At 38.1% G+C, this 12,439-nt stretch overlaps 1 protein-coding gene across 4 annotated transcripts in view; it reads left to right on the top strand.

Moving 5' to 3' along the window:
* gramd4a (GRAM domain containing 4a) overlaps positions 1-12,439 on the top strand; it is a 323,835-nt gene that overhangs the window by 67,718 nt on the left and 243,678 nt on the right. The gene's annotated exons all lie outside the window — the stretch shown is intronic.

Here is a 12,439-nt window from a genome sequence, read left to right as displayed (position 1 = left end):
GCCCAAGCTACTTATCTGTGTGTATCCAGTTTTTTTCCTGACAAATCAACAGATGTATTCTTTAATATTGAATTCCTAGACCAATAACATTTATTTCTTTAATAAAATATGAGTAATTCAGCTAATAGCCACAGAGTGTTTTCAGTTTCAGTGCAGGTAGTTCATTTTTAATTAACATGCAAACATGGTAGTTTAACTTTAGCATAAAATACATTTACAGATTATTTTATACTTTAGATTTAAATACAGATATGAAGGGAGATTTATAATATTAATCATCTTTCATTTGTTAAAATATTTCCTATTTCTGTGGAAAACAATCCGCTCTACGTAAAAACGTTGAGATTTGCATGTTGATCAGAATTTCACTGTATCCCTGTATAAGTCCCAATACTATTATTACTTCAGACTGGAGTAATAGACCACAAATATTCATTTCAAAAATTTAACTACTCTAAAATGCTGAGTTTCTAGTTTAGGTAGAGTCTATGGTTTGGTTTAACTAAAAAATACTAATTGTGAAATCCAGGAAGGGTTTTATTTATTTTGAAGTCCCATTTTTTACAAGATTAAAGCCTTAAAATGTACTGTAGATATTTAATTTTTTATTTAAATGGTTGTTTAGTAGTGACTTGGATATAATCTATAATAATACAAATAACACCTGCTAATTATATACTCCTGTCTTTGTACAGTAAAGTACAGTGGAACCTCCGGTCACGACCAAAACTCTGGTCGTAACCCGATTTGGTTGTGACCTGAAGTAATTTTCCCCCATTGGATTGTATGTAAATACAATTAATCCGTTCCAGACCGTACAAACTGTATGTAAATATATTTTCTTTAAAGATTTTTAAGCACAAAAATAGTTTAATTATACCATAGAATGCACAGTGTAATAGCAAACTAGGGCTGGGCCATAAGGCAAAAAAAAAAAATCTAGGTTTTTTCATAAAGTTTGACCGATTCTCGATTTCGATTTTTTTTATTGTGTAACTAGTCAACTTAAAACATTACAACAACATGACTTAAGTAACATTCTCTTTATAAGTAACTTGAAAAACCATCTGGTTAAGGAACATTGTATTTTTAATGGCCATGCCATACATAAATTGGTCAACAAGGTGTAAATAAATGTAAAACAAATTCACGAGTTAAATATCTTTGCAGAAGATTTGAATGAAATATGAAAGTAAATATTGTGCAATTTGAATTAAACATTAAATACTTCTGAATATATAGTAAGAAAATAACCATTTTAACCAATGTAAACATTACATCAGTCAACTCAAAAAGTTATGCAAATTTTCAACAGTAAACAAAAACAAACAAAAAAAAAAGATTTGAAATAGCAGTTCATTGTACTTTGACAGAAGTATTGTAAAGAGCTTTCTCCTTCATAACTGCAGAATATGAATCTATAACCAACAAACTCATGTTAAGTGATTGGCACTGTTATTACAAAAGCAAAACAATAATAATCATCATCATCATTTCAGCTATTAATGAAATTACATCTGAATAACTGCGATTTTAATGCTTGAATTATTAATCATACTTACCAATGGCATTGTGAAGACGATGTCCAAAGCACTGAAGATGGGTCCAGTCGTTCATCTTCATTGCTTTGATCATGTTCGTTCCACTGTCAGTGGTCACGCACACCTGTCGATCCTCCACAAGCTTCCAAGACGCCAGCGGCCATCTTTAAGCCCATGACCAATTATTTCCCCAGTATGATCGTCAGGAAAATAACATGTCTGAAGGCAAAAACTTCGCAGTTTCCATTCTGCGTCAACATAATGGGCTGTAAGGCTCATGTAAGGCTGAAGAGTACGACTACTCCACAGGTCAGTCGTCGTAGAAAAAAAAGATGCCCTTTCAAGCTGCCCGCTACTTTTTCACGTGTTTCAGTGTACATTCGGGGAATAGCTACGTCTTTGAAATATTTGCGGCTCGGCAACTTGTATCTTGGATCAGCAGTGTGTAGCATTTTATGAACCCTGGCTTTTCGATGGTGTATATGGGAACCATGTCCTTAGCGATATGAAACGCCACAGCATCTGTAATTTCTTTCCATCGGGGCGCCTTTTTGTCGTATGGAACGGAATTGGAAAATGATACCGCTAATGACATCTGGTGTTTTGCAATTTTACGTGGACCTTTTGCACTTGGATTTGGCTCGTTTTCACCTCTTAACTTTGAGCATTCTTCCCATTCAGCTTGGTGCCTTTGTCGCAAATGTTGGAATAAATTAGTGGTGCTGCATATTTTGCATTTGACAAAAGTTTGTTCGACGTCTGAACTCTCGAATCCGAACCATTTCCAAACCACAGAGGAAACGTTACTATCTTTCTTTGGCACAAGGTCATCCTGACGTGAAGAGCCGTCCATCTCTATGATATTATTTCTGTAGCCTATTACGTTCCTTCATAGAGCACTGTACTCACAGGTGAGGGGTTAATTAGGCGCGCCATCATGTGTTCGGAGTCGGACAAGCCTCTTAATTATTCTGCCATAGGTGCAATTACAATGTATCTAATTTTTTATTAAAAAATCGCTATACCTCGATTTAATAAAAAAAAAAATCGTCTTAAAACGTAAATTCGAATTAATCGAAAAAATCAAAAAAATCGCCCAGCCCTATAGCAAACTAAATGTAAAAACATTGTATAACGCTGAGACAAATACCCAGGCTCCCTGCTCAGCAGCTCGCTCACTCTCAGATGCACGCGAACCTGTGCTCTTTCTTTCTTTCTTTCTTTCTTTCTTTCTTTCTTTCTTTCTTTCTTTCTTTCTTTCTTTCTTTCTTTCTTTCTTTCTTTCTTTCTTTCTCTCTCTGTCCTACACCGGCTTTCTTCTCCTGCGTCCTGCCTTATCCTGCAACCTCCCATTCTTTCCTGCTCTCCTTTTTCCCTTTAGCTGACTTGCGCTTCTATTTATGAAGTGGCATGGTAGTCATGGCAATCAGTAGCTCCTGGGAACAATTACGGATGCGTACCGCTTCTCACCTGTGCACTTAGGTGAGAAACGCCCACATCACAAACTCCTCAGGAACCACACACCACCATGCCCCCTTGTTAAGCCACGAGTGTGGTGATTATTTTGTTAAACTGGCCTTTTTGACTGGAGCCGTGGACCCGCTATACCACAGGAAGAAGCTGGGTTGAGAGGAGGTTACAGTTTTGAGGGAGAGTCCCTCTGCTTGATGCACCAGGAACAATGTACAGTACAGGGAGACACTGAACACGTGCAGAAATCATCGGCGCGTATGAACTGGAAGGGAAACTGGCTTGTTCGTCAACAGAGTGTGTGATCGTGAACAGATGCAAAAGTTTGGTGACCTTTTTGGTCGTAATCCGATTTGTACATGTTCAGAGATGTTCGTGAATCGAGGTTCCACTGTACTGAATGGATTGAAATTTTGGACTTTTTATTTTTGATTGTACATGAATAGCAATTTTTAAATGAACAAATATTATAATTAAAATGTGGCAAAATATAAACATTTGAAATGCCTACAGATTGCACTTTGGAGAATGTACATGGATTAAAAATGGTTACACACGTCAGCTCTAAGCAATTTAACCTCCCATCTTGGAGCTTAAATTTTACATGGCAGTGTTTCTTATCGGGTTTAATTAGCATATGTAATGGAATGTAAATGATTAACATTTCTTACTATAAACTTGTTGATAATCTTTGCCTATAAGTGATCTATTAATCGTTGTTGTTGTTGGAGTTAGTAGAACAGGTAATACCTCCCAGATTTTTGGGAATGGCTTGAGTGTTACTTTTGGTGGGGTTCATGCTTACTGTGATTATTTAACACACAATTGTGGTGACATCACCTGCCTTTTGAATATTGTGTCTAGGCTTTTGTTTTTTCAGACTGTTCACTTTTGTGGAGAACCTTCCATATGCTAATGTGTGTGGAGGTGAACAGGGTTTTTTTTTGTGTATGATTTGCTTTTTTTCATTTTATATCTACACAAGTGATCTCTGCTTTATGAGGCATGCAGCTATCACTAGTGTAGCAATTGGGGCAAGCATAGCCAAGTAATACGTACATAATTAATACTTAAAATGATTATTTGATCCAATACTGTGAAAAATCCAGCATCTTAACTTTTATTTTAGCCTTTTTTTAAAGCCCGCTTGGTGTGGGATGGTTCCACAGACTCAGAATGATGGATATTCTGCATGCCCAAACTATTTTTTACTCTCATCATGAGCTTGCTTGGGATATGCAGTAAATACGTATTAGAATTTGATCAGTGACCCTTTTTTTTTTTTTTTTTTTTTTAAATTGATTTTCTGTGAATGACTGACTGTTGATTAATCAATCAGTCTGTAACATCCCTTTGTACTGTTGCTACACTCGGATATTGTAGGCTTTGGGCCACTGGTCTAGTTTGAAAAGGAGAACTAAAAACATCCTTATGTTAACATAGACAACTTGGTATTGCACTGTCAGTCCAGGGGATTGTTCTGCCTTGTGTCCTATACTTGCTTAGATAGGCTTCAGTCCCACAAAACTCTGCTCAGCATTAAGTGGGCTTAGAAGATGGTATGGTATTTTATTTAAGAAACAGAGTTCAGTTTAAAGTTTTCTTACAAAAATAAAGACTGTTGAGATTCATAATTATAGAGTGCAATCTAGAAAAATGGCTTGTAGGGAGGAGTGTGTAGTTCAGGGGAGGATTTGAAAAGAAAGATGAATGTGTGCTAAGACTTCAGTTTATTGTAGCACTAACTAGCTATTATTGGAAATGCTTTATTGGAGTTTCAGTCACCTCACCCTAGATTACCTGAAAAACATAATAATTAACAGTTGAAAATTACTGCATATAAACCTTAGTGACATATAGACAAGACTTCAGAAATGTGCAAAAATACAACAGTTTGACATGAAAGGAAACCTTTGGTTCTACTTGGTTGCACATGTGGGTTTTAATCTGGATGGAACTGGGTTTGTCAGCACTTCTTTGAAGATGCTAAGAACACTAGTTATTATATAGATAGCATTTGAAGACCGATAATGTGGAAGTATAGATAAAGTTTTAAAATATCCAGTAGTGTCTCTTTTGGGATGGGCTGTTGGGGGAGAATTTAATATTTTTAGATAGTTGAAAGATCTGGTACTTGAGTATAGAGGCTACTTAATCAAGGAAGAATTGTTAAAATATTATTTTGCAAATTGACCGCACAACCTATCATTTAAAAATTAGTCTGATTTGCAGATTTTTTTTCCTCTTATAACATTTAATGAAAATTAAATTGCTGGTATTTTTGAATACCTCCTCTTTTTGATTTTACTTTTCTTGTTACAGGCTTTTGCGACATTTGAAGTCTTGTTAGCATTACATGCCACGACAGACAGTCATGGTTTCAGAAGTTTGGTCCCCCAGTCAATATGTTATGCTGGTCTTGAAGATGTAAAAGGAAATGACTATTTGAAGAAAGGCCACACAAATGTGGCAGATAGACACAGACAGCAGTAGCACTAACTACCATTGCTATTTTTTGACATTTTAAATTGTGGTTTGTCTGTAATCATTGGCTTAGAGTAAAGAATTATTTTTAATATAAAGCTAGTTTTTTCCGCGGATTCTGAAAGTATTAAAGGCTGACCTATACTGTATCTATAGTAAAGAATTCCAATGAAGGCATATCAATAAAAGGGGCAGTGAACTAAAAATTTTAATAAGCTATTGACTCAAAATCTTGAAGAACAGTGTGAAAAGTGAGTATGACTACTGTGGTCAATTATATATTTATACACATTGGTTAAATATAAAGAATAGGTAAATATGATGGAACAAAGGTGAGGAGAGTTTAAATCCTGAATTTAATGGCCCTAAAAATGTGGGAGCTGACAGATTGATAATGGTACCAGGGTAATTCTTGCAAGGAAAGTGACAAATAGATTGAGGACTGATGTTAATGTCACAGTATGACAACTTTTATGAAGTAAACAGTTGCAAACAGGTTGAACAAATAATTGTGAAACGAGACAGACCTGAGTGCTGCTATGTGCACGTCTGATGTAGGCTGAAGCCAGCCAGTCTTGATTGATCTCAGGTTGCCTTTGTGTGCTCCCCCTCTAGACAGATTAGTGGAAGTTCTGGCCTGCTTTCCTGATCATTTTTCAGTCCAAACAACTTTTTGCCATTTGTGTGTGCGAGAAACATAACAAGTGAATGTTGAACATGTTATCTAATTCCATTATTTCATGGGGAATCAGTCCTCCAATTCGGGAGTCATCTGGTCACTTCACTTTATTGTCACTTGGGCTATGCGATGTCTTTAAAAGTTCACATAGTCATTTAATATCATCAATGATGTTTGATACTGTTGCCATGAGGGCTTGAAGAGAAGCTTGCAGATTATTTGTAATTAGCTGCTCTAGCCATGTACCAGTGAGAAAATGTTGTGCAGGGATTCTTGCTTGGGACACAGGACTAAGTTTTGTTGACACACCGATTTCTGAAACTCCATTACATGTTGACGTATTCAGTAATGATATTACAATGATTTTAAGGTGATTCATTCCAAATTAATTGCTACAAATCACGATGCTGTGCTGGCACAAAATTCAAATTTGATCTACTTCATAAAATGCAATTGAGTAAATGCCTACCAAAAGGAAAGTTGCTAATTACTTTTACTCAATCAAACACGGCATCCTCAGTTCTCTGTCTGCCATCTTCTGAATAAGAAAGTAATTTAACATGTGTTATAGAAGAAACTGTACTTTGTTGTTTCATTGTTGGTTGACTTTTCTTCTCATGCATGCAAATGACATACCACAAAAAAAGCATAACGATGAGTGTTATTGCAAGCTTGCAATGTGTGATGTGCAATCTGGAGGGCAATGGCACTAGCTTTTTAAAAAGAAAATATGTAGGGCACTGATCTGATGTATAGTGTAATCGGTTTATTTCAGATTCATTATCTTGTTTACACAGTATACAATTTGCAGTCTTACTTGCTGTAAGTAGTGCATTGTGACAGTTTAGGGATGCTCTCACTCCCTTGAACCCTCAGACACCACGTCAGACACCAGATAAAAAGTCCAATAATTATTTATTACAATAATAAAGTGCACAAAGCACCTTCCACTCCCAAATACTCAATAGACAATACAATACAATAATCCAATCCTCCACTCCCAGACGCTTAGCCACCCTGCCTCCCAACTCAGCTCCTCCGTCTGGGATCTCCCACAGTCCTTTTATAGTCCTCGACCCGGAAGTGTTTCTGAGCCCTCAGGCCATGTGATTGTCCAGCACTTCTGGGTCAGGTAAAAACTTCTCTTTTTCTTCAGCCCTGAAGTATATAATTTTTTCCGTTCCCGTGACTTGGAAATACTTCCGGGCTATAAATCCCTGGGCCTCCCTGCAGCGACTCCTGGTGGCCACCATGGTATCCAGCAGGGCTGTGTATTATAGCTCCACTGTCCATGATTCTCTGCTGACATTCGGGGCACCTCTATGCTGCAAGGAAGGCTCCATCTGGCGGTGGCCGGGATGAATGGCCGGCCATATCTCACAGCATAAAGTACAGTAGAACCAAATTCCTGGCAGTTTAACCAACGTCTTGTTCCTCCTCCCAAGTTTGTATTATTTTTACCTGATGGAGTAGGGGGCACCCCCTTGGGAGGTCGGAGTGTGTGTATGTTAGTATAAGATATTGAAGGGAGAGAGGATCCCCATGAAGCATCCCAAACACTGCCTGCAAGAATAAACAAGCACCACCACATCATCATTTTCCTATCTGGTGCCCTAATCTCACTGGATAAATTATGTAAAACATAACACCACAAGGATAGGCTCGACTTGCTCCGCGAAGCTGCCCAACATAACCAGGTTGTGAAAAAGATAGTGAAAGAAAAGTATTATAATGTTACTGACAAGTTGCATTAGCTTGGGGATCAATCACATACCGCATGAGCTGACATTCTGTCATACAAACGAGTGGCTTCAGGACACCCTCCAAAATAGGCAAATCAGCCAAAGTCTTAAAAGAATTCTAACATATTGTCATCACAGTGAGAGGTCATTTTAGTGAGCTACCTAAAAGTTCAATGTAAAGAGGGAGAAATCATGGGCACCCAGAGCCTGCGGGAACCACATTGGTGCATAACTATGCTTTACCCATTCAAATTTCTGGTGTGGTGCACTGATCAGACTGCCTTCTCTCAGCTACAGCGTACTGCTGCTAAACTAGCTAAAGTCAAGAGTGTCTTGCAGCTTTCTTGTGAGAGCTGCAGTTTAGCGTTTTGATCATCATTGACCACTGGCTCAGACTTAACTTTCACTCTTTATTATAGTGCAATGAAAAATATTTGATGCCAGCTCCTCAGGTGTAGGAACTTACACTGGATGGTATTAGGGATGCTCCAATTGATCGGCCACTGATCTAAATCGTTCGCTTTTCACTAATAAAAGACTCACTCTTTGAATGGTAAATTGGCCAGTCACAAAATCCGATTATTTCAGCCCCTACTTTTCAAAATTTTCTGGTAATTTAGTTGCAGTGCTCCTTTATGCAAAGTATTTCGGTACATCTGTGTCCCCGGTGTTCCACAGGGATCCACCAGACCCTGCTTCCGCTCCCAACACTGCCTTTCCAGGCTACACCCAGCAAAAGCGCGCCATCCTCCCACTGCTGCTGAACACTGGCTTCACCCAGCAAGAGGACACTCCTGAGTGCTGGCCACATGCTACCTCCTGGAACACCATTCCCATTCTGCCTGCTTCTCTCTAAGCACCAGCTCGCTCTCTTGTTTCTCTCCTCCTCTTGTCTTGTGCCGACTTGATTTTAAGGCTTAGTGGGCACAGCGTCTCGTGCAGGTGCATCTTGCCCCACTTATTCCACCTACTCTCTGTAGCTTCACGAGTGTGCCCATGAAGAAGTGGCCGGCCAACTGATTATTTACTCTTTTTGAGCCACGTACCCATTATACCACACTCGCCCATCCCCAGCTGCACCCCTTACCTGTTGTACATGTGTTGTGACTGTGTACAGATGCTCTGCTGTTTTGTTCAGTTAGAAGTTTTGTGTTTATGCATTTCAAAGCACTGTGATAAACTGCCAATGGAAACTGCAAACCCATGTTCTCCTACTCAGAGGTGAGCACTTAGCTGTTTGAACTAAATGGAGCGGTCTGTCCGTCAGTCACAAAGAACTTCTCTCTTATCACTGTGAGTGGTGTGCTTCCTTGGTGACATCAACTGATATCTCTTTGTTGATATGTCTTTGTGCCACTGCATTCCACCCGTCCACAGTGCAATTGCCAATTAATTGCTGTGGACTTGCACCATGGAGCATCTCAGTTTGAATATTTGCACTGTGTTCAATTTCTGGGGGTGAGATGCAAAACCACATTCTCTGGCTCAAAGGTGAGTGCTTTGCGATATGAGCTGGTTGGAGACCTCCATTGGTTAGTCCATCTCTGATCTGTCAATGTGCCAACCCCCAGCTTCTCCAAGCCACTTCCTTCACTACAACGGCCATCCATTTTACCTGAGGTTTCAGCTATCTGAGGAGCATTGGTCCACATTACCTCTGCTAATCAGGCTTCTTCTGTAATAATGAAGAATTCAAACATGTTGTCTACAAACATACACAGGTAATAGCACTTAGATCTTTTAACCTAGATTCAAAAATATTCAAATATTTACTTATTTTTAATATGAGTATTCAGACTGTATTTTTTGTATAATTTAACAGCCTTATAAATCTTATTATTAATAGAATATTTATTTGTAGTGAAATACTGTCTAATGCCTCACAGTGAACAAACACTAAAATATTTTAGCATCTCCGACTCCCCCATCGCATTGATGTTGTGTATTGTGTGTGTCCAGAATAGCAGACTATAGTCTTCCCTTACCACTGAGTAGTTTGGAATTTAAAAAAGTCCTTTTCAGTAGTTGTTAATGATAACATAAATCTACCATAACGTATTGTAAATTTATCGTGTAAGCAGAATAGCAGTTAAAAATTAGTTCCTGTACTTATAATATTTTTTCAGTTTTGACAAAAAAATGAGAGCAGATATTTATGTGGCCCAGTAACAATCTATAATCATGCATTAATTGGAACAGGTAATTGAATTAAAGAAGTAAATGAAGTAGCAACAAAGTTTATTTATATAGAACATACAAAGAGTGTAGTTCAAATGTCTTTACAAGATGTCAAAAAGAAAGTTGCAAGGAAAGAAAAAACAGATTAGGCAATAATATTAAAGAGTAAGGAACAGTGAAGGAAAAAAAGATCTTCAAACTGATACAGTACCATCCTTCAATACAGTGTCATGATGCAAGTCCAGTGATGAGGTCAGACAGCTGGGAGGACAAAGTCTCCACAAAAAAAACCAAAACCTGCAGGGTTCCAAGGCCAACAGACCACCCAGCCCCCACTGGGCATTCTACCTAACACAGATGTTCTTAAGTCAGTCCTCTTTGTTTCCAGTCCTTATGAGAGGATTTTTTGAAGTCAGTCTCATGAACGGCTGGAGCACCCGCTTTCATTCCTTTATCACAGGTGGGCTGCATGGTGTCTTGATCAAGTGGTGGAGGTGTAGATCGCCACCACAGAAGATCTGGAAAAGACACCAGAGAAATGTAGACAAAAGTAAAGATTGCAGATCCCTGGATATGATATGGATATGAGAATATGAGTAACACTGAATTAGTTAGTGCAAACTGATTGGCAGTTCAGGGGCTTATATAGAGTCCCGATTACAGACAAAGCCAATGATCATAAGTAAGTTAAAGATGGAGAAGGTATAACTGAAGTTGTAGATGAATTCTGTAGTATTTATGTTCCACATATTGATTAGCTATACTTTTCAACAGTATGCTACGTTGGAAATATGCACTTTAAAGAAAGATTGTTACTAAAATCATGCATTTACTTCTGGGTGTTAGTGGACACTAAACAGTTGTTAATTTGCATGTGCACATGTCATATGAAAGAATATTATGTTGTACAGATATTTGGGATTTAACTACAGTTTAGCTGGTATTTGGTAAAGAGCTGAGAAGACTCAATGAAAAACGTATAAACATTGTAATATGTGGCTCTTGTATAATTGACCTGCAGTATGGCATAAAGGAGTTTTTCCTCTTCAAATCTTGGGTTCCAGTGCTAGCAAAGCATTAGTAGTCAAGCAGTTAAATCTTGGTAGCACTGTGTCAGTGGTACATGCTAGAACAACCAGGAATGTGACCTGCCCTGTAATACAGGAGATATTTATAGAACTCGGGAGCAGCAGCTAGGGACTTGGGTAGGTCCTTCCTTTTAAATTTTCCTTTCTTTTTGGAGTAAAGGAAGAAGAAAAGAATAAACTGTGATTCTCCTACACACAAATATATAATAAAAACGTATAATTTCCTTAATGCGTTGGGCTTGTTTTAATTTATTTGAAAAGTGCTTAAAATATCCTAAGTGCTTCATAGCCTTCTATACTAGTGCCTTGTCAGAAAATATATTTTCTCAGGTCTGTATGGTTCAGTTTACATATGTTGTTTTAATATCTCCAACAGCCTGCATTCAGTAGAAGTTCTTGTAATCTGAAGCACCTTTTTCTTTTTTTGAATGGATTTTTACCAGCACTTGAGAACAACATTTTTGCTATCACAGATACCTGTACAGTGGAGAATGCACTGGGAAGGAATTTGCTATACCTGGTTTGGTCTTGTATCTCATGCAGTGGAGATGTGGCGGTGGGCTGCTGGAACATAAAATTTAAAGTGGAAAAGCTTGTTTGTGCCATACTGTAGGTCAATTATACAAGAACCCTATATTACAATGTTTATATGATTTTCATTGGGTCTGCTCAGCTCTGTACTACATATCCATCCATCCATTATCCAACTCGCTATATCCTAACTACAGGGTCATGGTGTCTGCTGGAGCCAATCCCAGCCAACACAGGGCACAAGGCAGGAAACAAACCCTGGGCAGGGTGCCAGCCCACCTCAGGCTACATATCTACTAAACTGTAAATCCAAATGTCAGTACTTGTGAAAATGCCTCAAAATTTACAAGCCATTTAATATACATTGAAAATAGGTTGTATTGAGAAGGTGCTTCCCTCCATAATCACAAAATCAAGTCAAATTTATTATGCAGACACTATGCCTCAAATCTTCAGCACCTGCTTAATGTAATATACTCATCTACAAAATCTGAATTCACAGAACTATTATAATCATTGAATGCAGAAAAAACCTTTGATAGGGTCAAATGGGATTATTTACTTCACACATTCGGGTTTGGCCCCAGCATATCACAATTGATGAAACTACTTTATACTAGTCAGAAGCATCAGTCCGTGTTAATAACACAAACATGGATTACTTCAAATTAGAACGTGTTACTCTACAAGGATGCCCTCTGGCACCAATGTTTTTTGTAATGGCCA

The sequence above is a fragment of the Polypterus senegalus genome, chromosome 8 (assembly GCF_016835505.1).
Source record: "Polypterus senegalus isolate Bchr_013 chromosome 8, ASM1683550v1, whole genome shotgun sequence".
NCBI lineage: Eukaryota > Metazoa > Chordata > Cladistia > Polypteriformes > Polypteridae > Polypterus > Polypterus senegalus.
This window is presented reverse-complemented; position numbering and strand designations above follow the sequence as displayed.